This window comes from Malania oleifera, chromosome 3 (genome assembly GCF_029873635.1).
Source record: "Malania oleifera isolate guangnan ecotype guangnan chromosome 3, ASM2987363v1, whole genome shotgun sequence".
Lineage (NCBI taxonomy): Eukaryota > Viridiplantae > Streptophyta > Magnoliopsida > Santalales > Ximeniaceae > Malania > Malania oleifera.
In genome coordinates this window covers 104,928,691-104,945,523 of record NC_080419.1, presented here as the reverse complement: position 1 = coordinate 104,945,523, position 16,833 = coordinate 104,928,691, and positions in this window count along the sequence as shown.

Genomic DNA, 16,833 nt, shown 5'->3' with positions numbered 1-16,833 from the left:
AGTACAAGTTGACAAGTGAGGTAGAGAGATGGTGGAAAACTATGAAATTATTGGAGGAATAGCGACCCATACCAGTGGTGCAACGAACTGAATTCTCATCCTTTCTTTTTCTCTATATTAATATAATTCCTAATACCTTGCATGAGCATAGCTATCATCATTACAGCCCAGAGTGAGACCGTGGTATCTTGTGCATTTCATATAACACCTAAGCAACAGAAGTACATACATATCCAACATACTCCAAAATACAATACCAGAGTACTATATACCTAGCTGTACTCATACACACATATACATAATACTTCCCAAAAGTCATAAAAATACCGTGGGCTCCACAGACCAGCCCAAAACTCACCCAAAAAACTATGCCGACCTAATACCCCCTCAACCTCTGAGCCGGCCCTGCTTGCCTCTCTAGATTACCTGAAATGTTTGATAATATTGGGGTGAGACACCTCTCAGTAAGGAGAAACATGTTATTACTAGTGTGTGGCATATGAGTTAATTGGCAACATATCATTTAATTAATACTCTATACGATATACATCAAGAAAACATCTGTATAATAACACATGCTTATGTCATTTAGAATATGAAAATTTTTGAGTTATCAATTCAAAAATACTTCTATGTATAATAAGTAATCTTTGCTTTCTATGTGTACTATATATAAACATAAATTTGTAAACTTCCCCCTGGATGGCTATATGTCATGACTTACACCCTCATGACTGCGTTGTGCGGCCCGTAGGTGGGGCTAAACACTGGTTAGCCCTCCAGTGCTAGCCTAACTATATGCATATCTGGATGACTATAGCAAGAAAGACCCACTCCTCCTGGTCCTGATGCCAGGGAGCTCACAACTCTACCAAAGGCACAATCGGTCGTACCATACTCTATCTGAGACATATGGTTGCACTGTCTATATTGTATCGCAATGGTACCGTGCTCTATAAATTATTGTATTCCATCGGGGTCTAATACTGTATAATAATATTTCTATATAAGTCTAACTATTTTACCATGATTCTATATTTCTATAATAACCATGATTCTATATCAACTGTATAGCCATGACGTTGTAATAACTATATATCTATATATTCTACAACTATAATTTTGTATTTTGTATGTTATGACTCTATGCTCTGTATAATCTGTATTTCTACATGTCATGGTTTTATGTTATGTACAATCATGGTACTGTAGAATTCTTTATAATCATGGTATTGTAGAATTCTGTAAAATCATGGTTCTGTATATTTCTGTATAATCATGGTAATAAAAACACCGTATAATCAACTTTGTAAAACACTGTACAATCATGTTCTAAAATATACTACGTAATCATAATTCTATAATTGTAACGACCTGCTTATATACTCATGTAATATAAGTAAAATAAATAAAACAGTCAACCCGAACCCATGGGTAACAGGGACACCTGTCATTCACAGCGGAAACCTAAGTAGCAGTAAATATAAATTACATTCTCAAAACCATAGAATACATAATACCAGAGTTAATTATAATCAATCACGTTATGTATTTACATACAATCTCCAAAATACACAAAAACACCAAAAAGTATTTCCTAGGATCCTACAACAAAAACCATTGATCCTAGCACAACACATACCCTCTTAGCGGGGTAACTCAATAAACTCAACGGCGGCCACGACCCGCCGGTCCTTCTAGGTTTCCTGAAAATCATTTAATGTTTGGGGGTGAGACACTTCTCAGTAAGAGAAAATAAACTAAATACAGTTGTGCGGCAACACGAATACTTAATGATATTATAGATATATAATACACATTTCATACTAGAAAACATTCATCATTTAATAATTGAAAAGGTGTATACTTTTATATTTCTAATACATCATACTAATCATAAATCTTTGGTATAGCTAATAACTTAAAACATACCCAGGATGAATAGCTAGATGATGTCATGTATTACCCCCTATGATGGGTTATGCAGCCCGAAGGCGAGACCCGACAATAGCTGGTCGACCACTGTCGAGTTAAAAATTTCTATAAGTACGATGGGCCCGCCACACCCTGGTTTGGACTGCCAGGTGGACTTCTACAACTCTACACTGAAAGCCACATCGACTATCCATCTCCCACCCCCTCGTGGGGTGGTTAGCACTAATCTGGTCATAGATATCTGATCTATATAGCCACGGTACCGTGCTCTTGAAACTGAACTAAACTAATATTCGGGTTCTGATAACGTATAATACATGATAATATAACGTTTAACATAAATGGATTGATAGCTTCTATAATTTCATAAATATGGCCTCACGCCGAACATTTTCATAAATACGGCTTCGTGCCGAAATCATACGTAAAACACGGCCTTGCGCCGACTATCAATCACAACCTTGCGCCGAATATCTCATACATATCATTCTGAAAATAAATCAATTATCATGTATTATCAAATCATAATGTACTATATTATTGCATACTTCCTAAAAACATGCTTTACTAGTAAAATTTGCCATAACATAATACTTATCACGTAAAATAATATTCATGTCACACAATACTGAGTAAAATCATACATTTCATTCTAAAATTACATTTCCTATATAACAGCAGTATTTTCCCAAATATGCATTTTCTCAATAATATTCAAACATAACACATACTTTTCTAAAAATTAATTTGCTGATAAATAATACTAATTTGCATGGAAAAATAACTGTTTTAGTTTATTCCCTTACCTAGTACTGAAAAGAAACCCCCTAATTTCACTCGTTCTGCACCCGTAGGGTTCCCCGTTCAATACCCTAAATTCAACAATCCCTAGAACTAAACTTCAGTATTTATTCGAGTACATCATTTCCTTCAACTGTGGAAAGACCAAATTTCGAATAAAAATCCTTACCTCAACTCAAGGATGAATTTCAACGAAGTTCCACCGACGATCAGCTCCGGCAGATATGCAGAGAACTTCTCCAGGAGCATCGTGGTGGCTTCAGATCCTTGAACTGGTAGAAATTCGGCCCGAAATCGAAGAGGGAAGGGAGGGGAACCGAAGGGAGGAGAGAGAGAGAGTGTTATGCGCTGAAAAGTAAGCTTAAAAATGAAGTTCGGGCTATTTATACTATGGTATTCGTCAACGAGTCACGTCACCTCATCGATGAGTCCTGTAGAAAGTTCATCGACGAACTTGCACCTTCGTCGATGAATTTCAGACTTCCCAAAGATCCTCTCTCAGTATCTTCTCATCGATGAGACGGGACCTCATCAACGAGATCCTGAAGAACCCTCATCGACGAAACCCCTGTGTTTGTCGACGAGGCTTGGAAAAATTTCTTGGATTACACCCTAAAGTGCATCGTCATCGACGAATGCGAACGTTTGTCAACGAAGTCGGCTGCCTCCTTCTATTACTGTTTCCATTTTCCTATCTCTTATTATTTAAATACCATTATTCCTCGGGTCATTACATTCTCCCCTCCTTATAAAATTTTGTCCCCGAAATTTACTATTCATACAACTCATCATCCCTTGAAGACAAAATGGTCTACTTATTTTATTACTTATCCTCACTTATGGTGAAGGAATACCATGGTTACATTTCAAGTCCTGGGAGATTACATAAACCAAAAGAAAATTCCCCCCAAAACTAAAATACCACTTACTACTAGAATATTACATGTACCTGCAAAAGAAACATTACATATTTACTCACATTTCTTAATCACATTCACATATGGACTTCTTGGTAAAATTATGGGTATTTCTGTCTGATCTATTCCTCAAGCTCCTAAGAAGCCTCTTCTACTACGTGATTCCTCCATAGAACCTTTACTAGAGGAATCTTCTTATTATGTAGTTCCTATTCCTTTCTGTTTAGAATCTGCACTGGTACCACCTTATAAACTAGCGAATCACTAAGCTCCAACTCACCATAGCTGATAATATAAGAAGGATCTAGGATGTATTTCCTCAACATGGATACGTGGAATATGTCATGCATCCTAGATAGTGTAGGGGGTAAAGCTAGCCTATAGGCGACTAGTCCCACTTTCTCTAAAATCTCAAACGGACTGATAAACCTAGGGCTAAGTTTACCCTTCCTACCAAACCTCATAACCCCTTTTAACGGAGCTATCTTAAAAAATACATGATCTTCCACATTGAACTCTAAATTCCTGCGGTGATTATCGGCATAACTCTTCTGTTAGCTCTAAGCTGCACTGATTCTATCCCTGATGAGCCGAACCTTATCGTATGCCTGCTGCACCAGCTCTGGTCCCATAACTCACCACTCACCCATCTCGTCCCAAAATAAAGGAGATCGACATATCCTACCGTATAGAGATCGACATATCCTACCGTATAGTGCCTCAAATGGTGCCATACCAATGTTGGTATGAAAACTATTATTATACGCAACTTCCCCCAATGGCATGAACTGTGTCCAAATACCCCCAAAATCTAAAACACATGCTTGGAGCATATCTTCTAGTATCTGCATTGTCCTCTCAGTCTGCCCATCTGACTGAGGATGGAATGTTGTACTAAACGATAGTTGAGACCCTAAAGCTTCCTGCAAACTTCTCCAGAAACATGATGTAAAACATGGGTCTCGATCTGACACAATAAACATGGGCACTCCATGAGAACGAACTATTTCTTGGACATAAATCTTTGCCAAATGGCTGAGGGGATAACTGATCTTAAGAGGGAGAAAATGGGTGGTCTTAGCCAACCAATCTACTATCACCCAAACCGCATTCTGGCCATGCGATGTCGATGGCAGCCCTGCAACAAAATCCATGGATATATGATCCCACTTCTACTCTAGGATAAATAGTGGCTGCATCTGACCTGCCGGCCTCTGGTGCTCAGCTTTTACTTGCTGGCACGTCAAGCACTGGGCTACATACTCAGCAATCTCTCTCTTCATACCACTCCACCAATAAAACTCTCGTAGATCCCTATACATTTTCGTATAGCCTAGATGAACTATATACAAAGATCTATGAGCCTCCTCCAAAATAGTCCTCCTAATGTCAGCATCAGTAGGAACACATAATCTAGAATGAAACTATAAAGCTCCGTCATCTGAAATGCAATTCCTCACCCTGACCAGTCTGCACTCTATCTATCACCTCTGCTAATTCTGGGTCTTCCTTCTGAGTAGCTTTAATTATTTCCTTCAGAGTAGATTGTATCACTAAACAAACGATATATACTAGAGGATCACTCTCTACCAACTCTATACCGAGTCTCTTCAGATCCATCATGATCGGATGTTGAATCTCCATAGATGCCATCGCTGGTCTCGCTGACTTCCTGCTCAATGCATCAACTACCACATTTGCTTTTCTTGGGTGATAACTGATGGTACAATCAAAATCTTTAATCAACTCTAATCACCTTCTCTATCTCATATTCAATTCCTTCTGAGTGAAGAAATATTTTAAACTCTTGGGGTTGAAGAAAATCTCACACTATTCGCCATATAAGTAGTGCCTCGAAATCTTCAATGCGTGTACCATTGCAACCAATTCAAGATCATGGGTAGGGTAGTTCTTCTCATATTCTTTCAACTGTATGGATGCATATGCCACCATCCTGTCATGCTACATCAATACATAGCCAAGTCCCTTCAAGGACGCATCACTATAGATAGTATAACCCTCACCCCCAGACGGGATGATCAATACTGGCTCTGTGACTAATCTCTGCTTCAATTCTTGAAAACTCTGCTCACAGCTGTCGTCCCATTCAAATATGGCATTTTTCCTAGTCAGTCGTGTTAGAGGCCCTGATAACGATGAGAATACCTTAACAAAACGATGGAAATATCTAGCTAACCCCAAGAAACTCTTGATCTCCTGGACGTTCCTTAGTTTAGCCCAATTCACTACAGCCTCAATTTTACTGGGATCCACAAAAATTCCATCTCTTGAGATAACATGTCTCAAAAACACAACTTTCTCAAGCCAGAAGTCACATTTGCTGAACTTTGCATACAACTTCTTCTCCTTAAGCATCTGCAAAACTTGCCTCCAATGTATCTCGTGCTCTTTATAGCTCCTCGAATAGACCAGTACATCATCAATAAAAACAACCATAAAATGATCTAAATATGGATGAAAAATCCTATTAATCAAATCCATAAATATCGTAGGAGCATTCGTCAGACCAAATAACGTAACAAGGAATTCATAATGCCCATACCTAGTCCTGAAAGCCGTCTTCGATACATCCTCTACTCTCACTTTTACCTAATGGTAACCTAATCTGAGGTCAATTTTAGAATATACACGTGTACCCTAGAGCTGATAAAATAATTCATCGATACAAGGTAGAGGATACTTGTTCTTGATGGTCACCTTATTAATCTCCCTATAATCTATACACATCCTCATAGACCCGTCTTTCTTTTTCACAAATATTATTGGAGCTCCCCATAGAGACACACTAAGATGTATAAAGCCCTTATCAAGTAAATCCTATAACTGATCTTTTAATTCTACCAACTCTTCTGATTGTCATTCGATACGGTGCTTTAGAGATCAGCGTTATACCTGGAAGTAGATCAATGGGAAAATCTACCTCACGATCAGGTGGAAAACCCGGTAATTCATCTGGAAATACATCAGTAAACTCCTTTACTACTGGCGTACTGGTGAGCTTCACTTCATTCCCTATTGTTTCCTTCACGAAGGCCACAAATTCCTGACAACCACTCTGGAGTAGTTTCCTCGCCTATACAGCAGAGATCATTTAAGGTAGAGACTGCACTCGTGACCCTATAAATCTGAATTCTGGTTTCCGTGGAGGTCTGAATATCACTTCCCTTGCACAACAATCTATAACGGCAAAATTAGTTGCTAGCCAATCCATGCCGAAGAAGATATCAAACCCATGCATATCAAACACTACCAAATCAGAAGATAGAATTCTTCCCTGAATATCAACTGGACAACAACAAAGTATTCTACTACACCTCACTACTGACCCGGTCGGTGTAGCCACTAAAAATCCAACATCTAGTAACTGTGTTTCAGCCCCACACAATTTAACACATCTCAAAGATACAAACGAGTGTGTAGCCCCTGAGTCAAATAGTGCAACAAATTTAAATGAAAACATATTAATCGTACATATCACCACATTGCCGGCCGCCTTAGCATCACTCAACGTCAGAGCAAAGACCCTAGCTGGAGCCATATACTTCTATTGGCCCCCACGTGGTGCCTGGTAGCCTCCTCGAGCAGGTCTAGGAGCAGGAGCAGCACTAATCTGAGCCTGATAGTCCCTCATCATATGCCCTGGCTCCCCACACCTGTAGCAAACACCTCGCCCAGCACGACACTCCCCCAGGTGTCTCTTCCCACAAAACGGGTAAGCTGGAGATGGCTACACACCCTGGAAACCCCGATTCCTGGTCTCCCACCTCCGATCCCTGTAATAGCCACCTCTCTTCCACGAACCACAGCTGACTCCCTGTTAGGAACTAGAAGGTGAAGATCTCTTCTTCTGCCTCTGCTCCTCAGCCTCTAACCGCTCTCCAATCTCTGTTATAGTGGCTCTATCCACCACCTTAACAAAATCATGCAACTTCAATATCAATACCTACTTATATATTTCTCTCTTTAGGCCTCTCTCAAACTGTTGTATCTTCTTTTCTTCATCAGGTATAATGTACAAGGCGAAGGGAGATAATTCGATGAACCTCAATGCATAATTCTGTATGGTTTGCTATCCCTGCTTCAAATTCAGGAACTCTTTAATCTTCGCTTCCCTGGACAAAGCTGAAAAATACCTATCGAAGAATATCTCCTTGAACTGCTCCCATGTCATCTCCACGGGTACCGTCCTCTGCTGCTCCAAGAGTTTCATCGCCGTCCACCACCTCTTATTCTCTCCAGTCAGTCTATAGGTAGCAAATAGCACACTCTGCTCCTCTGAACACTGCAACACTGCAAATATTTTCCCGATCTCCTGCACCCAGTTTTCAGTGACTGCAGGATCTGTTCCCTCTAAAAAAGCCAGAGGATTCATCTTAATGAATTTCTCGATTGAGCTACCATGGCCTGGCGATGGACCACCCTGTTCCCTCGAACTCTTAGCAATTTCGGCCATAACTTGCTGTGTCACGTTGTGTAAAACTGCATCTGAATCACCGACTACAGCGCCTAAGGGTCCAGCACCCTCATTCCCACTAGCGTGGGCACTACTGGCACCAGCGTCCATCCTGAAAAATAAATAACTTAACTCACAACCCCTTCTCTATACATATCATCCAACTCATATAATATATTCTCCTATTTAATTCATCTCTCCTGATCTTAATTCGAGGTTCAATCCTGCAACCCAGATACCCAACTCGACGATAGTTTACTATGACTTTCCTGAAATCGTCACCCCAGGAAAATCACACAAACCACCACGGAAGTCCTACATCTAGACTACAAAATCAGACCTCAAATCCCCTTATCTTATACTCTAGTATTATTATTGCTGCACTCTAGAGTCTACAGAACCTAGTATCGTAAACTCTGATACCAAACTGTAATGACCTGCTTATATACTCATATAATATAAGTAAAATAAATAAAACAGTCAACCTGAACTCGTGAGTAACGGGGACACCTGTCATTCACAGCGGAAACCTAAGCAGCAGTAAATATAAATCACATTCTCAAAACCATAGAATACATAATACCAAAGTTAATTATAATCCATCACGTTCTGTATTTATATACAATCTCCAAAATACCCAAAAACACCAAAAAGTATTTCCTAGGATCCTACAACAAAAACCATTGATCCTAGCTGTAGTGACCCAAAGAATAATAGTATTTTAATAATAAAGAGGGAAGAAAATGGAAACAAGAACAGAAGAAGGCAGTAGACTTCGTCGACGAACGCTCCATGTTCGTCGATGACATTGCACTTTGGAGATAATAATAATTTCAAGAAATTTCCAAGCCTCGTCAATGAATACAGGGGTTTCTTCGATGAGGGTTCTTCAAGACCTCGTCGACGAGGTTCCGTCACATCGATGAGAAAATACCAAGAGAAGAATTTGGGTTACTCTAAATTTCATCGACGAAAGGTAAGGTTCGTCGACGAAATTACTTAAGGACTCGTCGACGAGATGACGTGGCTCATCAACGAAGCCCACAGTATAAATAGCCCTAAACTCATTTTAATCATAGAAAATCAGTGCCGCTTTCTTCGCTCTCTCTCTCTCTCTCTCTCTCTCTCTCTCTCTCCTACAGCCTCTCCCTCTTCTCTCTTCGATTCTGGCCCCATCAGTCGCCAGATCGACGATCTATGGCCACCACGACGTTCCTGGCGGAGTGTTCTTTAAGTCTGCCGGAGCGGATCGTTGGTGAAACGAAGTTGAAATTCATCCCAAATCTAGGGTAAGGTCTTTCATTCAGAATTTGGCTTTCTAGTAGTTGTAGACGTAGAAATAGTGATATTTTGTTCTGGCGAAAATTATTTTTAGGGTGTCGAGTAGGAAACCCTACGGGTGTAGGATCCGTCTCAATAGGGATTTTAGCAGGAGTCAGGTAAGGGAAATATGCTATGCTAGGTAATTTTACTATGTTTCAATATAAACTATATGTTTTTATCAGATGATTATTCATGATAGAAATTTATACAGTTTATCATTTATGTATAATATGTTTAAAATTTCTGTGTGGCTTGAGAATATAAGTATAGTAAAGAAACATGTTTTACAGTATTTTCAGGATATGTTTTATAGAATATACAGCCAGTGGTTATGTTTTATAGTAATTACAGAATACCATGATTATACATTTTTCAGTACTATGATTATATAGTTTTCAATATCATGATTATACAGTTTTCAGTACCATGATTATGCAGTTTTCAGTACCATGATTATATAGTTTTCAGTACCATAACTTACAGATTACAGTTCAGTTCAGAAATACAGATGATATAATTACAGTTTATTACAATGTCATGATTAATGCAGTTATTACAAAATCATGGTAAAACAGCTAGTTGTATATAAAAATATATTATATAGTATCAGACCCTGTTGGACCATATAGCAGAGCATGATACCGTAACTACAGATATTTCAGTTCAAAGTGCAACCACCTATTCAGATAATATGTGGTAGTAGGTCGATCGTATAGTGCCCTGACGTGGACAGGCTCCCCATCAGATATGGGTTGAGGAGGGCAGATCAGACCGAGGAAGTATAGTGGTTTACCTTGGTCGGCCAGTCAGGGTAGATCCCACCTATAGGCCGCACAACCCTATCATGGGGGGTTAAATCATGACACACAGTTATCTACAGGGAAGTTTTCAATTATTATTATGTATATACAGATTTGCAGCAACAGAGAATATACTTATGTACATTAGAAGTATTTTGACTAGTAACCTAAAATTACATATATGTTAAGCAATATGGAATTGGTAGTGGTTTCCGTTAATTGTATATTATTCATAGATCTAGTTATACATGATTATATAGAAATAGACTTTCATAGTATTGTAACTCATTTGCCACACACTAGCAGTAGCATATTTCATCTTACTGAGCGTTGGTTCATCCCAATTACTTTAAAATTTTTCAGGTGATTCAGGTAGGCAAGCAGATCAGGCTCACAGATAGAGGGGCCTCAGTATTGCCCTGATATTAGAGTGAGTATTTTTGTATAGCCCTAACCAGTTGAGGATATTTCTGGGGAACAAACATATGTATATTTTGGCAAACACTTTAACACTATGGTATTGTATATAATTACATATGGTTATGTTTATTTGATTTCTTCTTCTCACTACTTAGGTAGATGATTGGGTTTAATCTAGTGTGGTATCAGAGCATTTTAAATATTATAGTATAAAAATAAAAATAAAAACTAGTTAAATAGCAGGTCGTTACACTAGCACAACACTTACCCTTTTAGCAGGGTAACTCAATAAACTCAACGGCGGCCACGACCCGCTGGTCCTTCTAGATTTCCTAAAAATCATTTAATGTTTAGGGGTGAGACACTTCTCAGCAAGGGAAAATAAACTAAATACAATTGTGTGGCAACATGAATACTTAATGATATTATAGATATACAGTACACACTTCATACCAGAAAACATTCATCATTTAATAATTACAAAAACGTATACTTTCATATTTCGAATACGGCATACTAATCATAACTCTCTGGTATAGCTAATAATACTGAAAACATACCCAAGATGAATAGCTAATTGATGTCATGTATTACCCCCCATGGCGGGTTGTGCAGCCCGAAGGCCGGACCTGACAATAGCAGGCCAATCACTACCGAGTTAAAAATGTCTGTAAGTACGATTGGCCTACCACACCCTAGTCTAGACTGCTAGGTGGACGTCTACAACTTTATACTGAAAGCCACATCGACTATCCATCTACCACCCCCTCGTGGGATGGTTAGCACTAATTTGATCATAGATATCTGATCTATATAGTTACGGTACCGTGCTCCTGAAATTGAACTAAACTAACATCCGGGTTCTGATAACGTATAATACATGATAATATAATGTTTAATATAAATGGATTGATAGCATTTTCTATATTTCATAAATACGGCCTCACGTCGGACATTTTCATAAATACGGCCTCGCGCCAAAATCATATGTAAAACACGACCTTGCGCCTGCTATCAATCATGGCCTTGCGCCGAATATTTCATACATATCATTCTGAAAATAAATGAATTATCATGTATTATTAAAATCATAATGTACTGTTTTATTGCATAATTCCTCAAAACATGCTTTACTTGTAAAATTTTCCATAACATAACACTTACCACATAAAATAATATTCATGCCACACATTACTGAGTAAAATCATACATTTCATTCTAAAATTACATTTCCTGTATAACAGCAGTATTTTTTCAAATATGCATTTTCTCAATAATATTCAAGCATAACACATACTTTTCTAAAAATTAATTTTCTGATAAATAATACTAATTTGCATGGAAAAATAACTGTTTTAGTTTATTCCCTTACCTGGTACTGAAAAGAAACTCCCTAATTTCACTAGTCCTGCCCTCAGGGTTCCCCGTTCAATACCCTAAATTCAACAATCCCTAGAACTAAACTTTAGTATTTATTCGAGTACATCATTTCCTTCAACTGTGGAAAGACCAAATTTTGAATAAAAAGCCTTACCTCAACTCAAGGATGAATTTCGATGTAGTTCCACAGACGATCAGCTCCGGTAAATATGCAGAGAACTTCTCTAGGAGCGTCGTGGTGGCTTCAGATCCTCAAATCAGTAGAAATCTGGCCTGAAATCGAAAAGAGAAGAGAGGGCAACCGAAGGGAGGAGAGAGAGAGTTCTATGCCAAAAATTAAGCTTAAAAATGAAGTTCGGGCTATTTATATTGTGGTATTCGTCGACGAGTCACGTCACCTCATTGACGAGTCCTGTAGAAAGTTTTTTGACAAACCTGCACTTTCGTTGACTAATTTCAGACTTCCCAAAGATCCTCTGTCGGTATCTTCTTGTTGATGAAATGGGACCTCATCGACGAGATCCTGAAGAACCCTTGTTGACGAAACCCCTGTGTTCGTCCACGAGGCGTGGAAAAATTTCTTGGATTACCCCCGAAATTGCAACGTTGTCACGTTCGTCGACGAAGTTGGCTGCCTCCTTTTGTTACTGTTTCCATTTTCCTCTCTCTTATTATTTAAATACCATTATTCCTCGGGTCATTACAATAATCCACTGTATAAGCATGATTCTGTAAAATACTGTATATCATATAAACTGTATTTCTTGATAATTCTGTATAGCCGTAGCTCTGTATATAAAACTGTATAAGTTATGTTTTATAACTCTAAAGGCTATATAATCATATTTCTGTAAAAACTATATATAAGCATAATTTTGTACTCTGTTTGAATAATGAATAATATTTTAGTAATTCTCATGCCACACTATTAAATAGAATTTGATATAAATATATTTCGTAATGCTGCATAATTTTCATGCTCTGATCAAATGTTATATTATAATGGTAAAATGTCTAATAACGTTGACACACATGTATTCCCCTTACATGACTATCTAGCTTTAGATACTATTTTATAATCTTACGCATATAGTGTTCATAATTTTCAACACCTTGAAATAATACCCATATAATTCCCAGTCACACAACTGAATTTTACCATAATAATTATCACATTCATATTTTTCCCCAACTCCACATATCCATAATTTCTAAACTATAATTTACCTGAGCTCTTAGAAGAATATTCGCTGGGGTCCTCAACCCATGCCTGTAGGGTCCCCAAAAACACCCTAATCCTGAAATCATAACACCCTAATTTTACTTCACAAAACCTTAGTATATTCTCATATAATGCAAAATATGACCTCAGATACACCTGGTAGAACTGAAAATACCTAAATAATCTACTTATCCTGATTTTGGGATGGTTCCCAAATTTCTTAAATCAAACTTCTGCTCTAACTAAGTTGTAGAGAATCTTCCCAAGATCAACATGGTAGCTTCTAATTGTCAAACCGGGGAGAAACGAAGCCAAAAAGCTAGAGGGAAGTGAGAGAAGCTTTTATTAGAGAGAGAAAAGAGAGAGAGAGAGAGAGAGAGAGAGAGAGAGAGAGAGAGAGACTAAATTTTCGTCAAAATTTGATTTTTTTGTGCTTATATACATGGTTGGCCACGTGGCCTCGTCGACGAGCCACGTCACCTCGTCAAGGAGTCCAGGAAGGGGGTTCGTCGATGAATACCTAACCCTTGTCAACGAGTTTCAGGCCCCAAAAATAGCCCCTCGGTAAATTCTCATCGATGAGACACGCATCCACATCGACAAGCCCAAGAAGACAATTCGTCAACGGACGCAGAGCATTCGTCGACGAGGCCCTACTGCATCCCCTTTTAAAATTTCATTTTTCCTCTCTTTTATTTATTATTTAATTCCCATAATTATCCGAGTTACTACAAGTGGCTATGACCTGAAGCCAGTTTAGGGAGGTATTTTTCAACAGATATTTTCCTGCCACCATTAGGGAGGCTAAGATAGTAGAATTTTTGAATTTGACTTGAGAAAATCGCACAGTTCAGCAATATGCGACGAAGTTTATAGAGCTGTCACGTTTTGCTCTTTACAGTGTACTTGATGAGGCTAAGAAGGCAAGAATGTTTGAAAGGGGCTTAAAATAGGAAGTAGGTGGCAGTAATAAAGGTGCAGGACTTCTATAAACTTGTAGACAGGGCCACAATAGCAGAGGAGAGTATATTGAAGGATGGTGAAACGTAGAGCCAGAGGACGAGGCCCATGCCTCCAAGTTTTCAGGCGGGCTCCAGCCGGGGTTCATGGATAAGAGACCAATACAGGGGAGGCTAGAGGCAGATGAGGACACCGTGATTTTCAAGGTGAGCAGACTTATCCCATCTATCCTTGATGCAGCCGGAGGTATATGGGTAAGTGTGGGATGGGAGAGAATGTTTGCTATTGGTGTGGGAGATTCGATCATATGGCTCAATCATGTTAGGGACTGCCGACCCATGCACCAGCTCCTAGACCACTCCAGGGTTGTTACCAGGCATCCATGGTGGTTAGTAGAGGAACACAACTTCGGTGAGGGTTTATGCACTGACGTTGGGAGACGCTGAGGCTGTCAAAGATGTCGTGATAGGAATTCTTATTGCTTTACCATATAAAGCTATTGTTTTGTTTGACTTAGGTGCCACCCATTCTTTCGTGTCTTCGAGATATGTTAAACTATCTAGGGTTGAGGCACAACGTTTAGATGTCGAGTTGTCGGTAGCCATGCTGATTGGATCAGTAGTGAGGTGTAGGAGAGTACTTAAAAACTATGTAGTGGGCATTCAGGAGAAAGTATTACCAACTGATTTCGTGGTATTAGACATGCAGGGGTTCGGCATGATATTAGGTATGGACTGGTTGGTAGCTAATTACGCCAACATTGACTATCATAAAAAATAAGTGATTTTCAAACGCCCAAGTGAGCAAGAATCCAGATTTATGGGATCATGTGTGCTTGTCTCGCCACAATTAGTGTCAGCTATTCAGATGAGGAGGCTACTTTAGGGTGGTTGCCAAGGGTATGTTGCTTATATTAAGGAGATGCCAAAAGTAAAATTGAAACAAGATAATATTCCAGTAGTCAGAGAATTTCTAGATATTTTTCCAGAGGAATTACCTGATTTACCTCCAGATCGAGAGATTAAATTTGTCGTGGATTTATTACTAGGGTCAACACTGATATTTAAAGTGCCCTATAGAATGGCTCTAACTGAACTGAAAGAATTGAAAAACAAGTTGTAGAAGTTGTTAGATAAAGGGTTTATCAAGCCTAGCATGATGCCTTGGGGAGCACCAGTCTTGTTTATGAAGAAGAAAGACGCGACTATAAGAATGTGCATTGATTATAGAGAGATAAATAAAGTGACAGTCAAGAATAAATATCCTTTTACCAGAATTGATGATTTATTTGATCAGCTCCAAGGGACCCAAGTCTACTCTAAGATTGACCTTTGGTCAGGATATCACTAGGTGAAAGTTAAAGTAAAGGACATTTCGAAAACAGCTTTTCGAACCAGGTATGGGCACTATGAGTTCTTAGTAATGTCATTTGGTTTGACTAATGCACCAGCAATGTTTAAAGATCTAATGAATCGAGTGTTCCATCAATACTTGGACCAATTTGTTATGGTATTTATTGATGATATACTGGTCTACTCAAAGAGTTTTGAGGAGCACTGAGGATCATCTGAGGCTGGTACTACAGGTGTTGAGAGAAAGGAAGCTAAATGCTAAATTCAAGAAATGTGAATTGTGGTTGAGGCAGGTCACTTTCCTCGGGCATGTGATCTCTGAGGACGATATATTATTGATCTGAGTAAAATAGAAGCAGTGGTGAATTGGGTAAGACCGATGAATGTTTATGAGATCAGAAGCTTCCTAGGTCTAGCAGGGTACTACAGACATTTTGTGGATGACTTTTCCAGATTATCAGGTCCATTGACATGACTTACAAGGAAGAATGTGAGATTTGAATGGACCGACTATTGTGAATAGAGCTTCTAAGAGTGGCTGGTCACTGCACCAATATTATCTATTCCATCAGGAGAATACGGATTTGCTATATACAGTGACGCGTCCCATAAGGGACTTGGGTGTGTGTTAATGCAGCATAGGAGGGTTATTGCTTATGCTTCTTGGCAGGTTAAGAAGTGTGAAAAAACTATCTCGTACATTATTTAGAGTTAGCTGCAGTGGTGTATGCTCTAAAAATCTAGAGACATTATCTTTATGGTGGGAGATGTGAGATTTTCACTAACCATAAAAGTTTGAAGTGTTTATTCACTCAGAAAGAATTGAATATGAGCAGAGAAGATGGTTAGAACTCATTAAAGATTATGATTATACTATTAGCTACCACCTAGGTAAAGCAAACGTGGTGGCTGATGCTTTGAGTTGGAAATCAGTGGGAGCAGTATTGTCAGTAGTGGAGATTCAGAATCTGATTCAAATGGATCTAAAGAGGCTCGATATGGAGCTAGTAGAGAATGATCACCAAACATATATTGCCAATCTAGTGATACAGCCTACCTTGCAGGAAAGGATCAAAGCTGCTCAGAGGAATGATGCAAAATTGGTAGAGATGATAGATAAAGTGTAGGATGGACAGGGGGAGGAGTTCAGTATTTCAGATAATGGAACTCTGAGGTTTCGTACCAGGCTGTGTGTACCTGCAGATGCTGAGATTAGGAGAGCTATCTTAGAGGAGGCACACAAATCCCT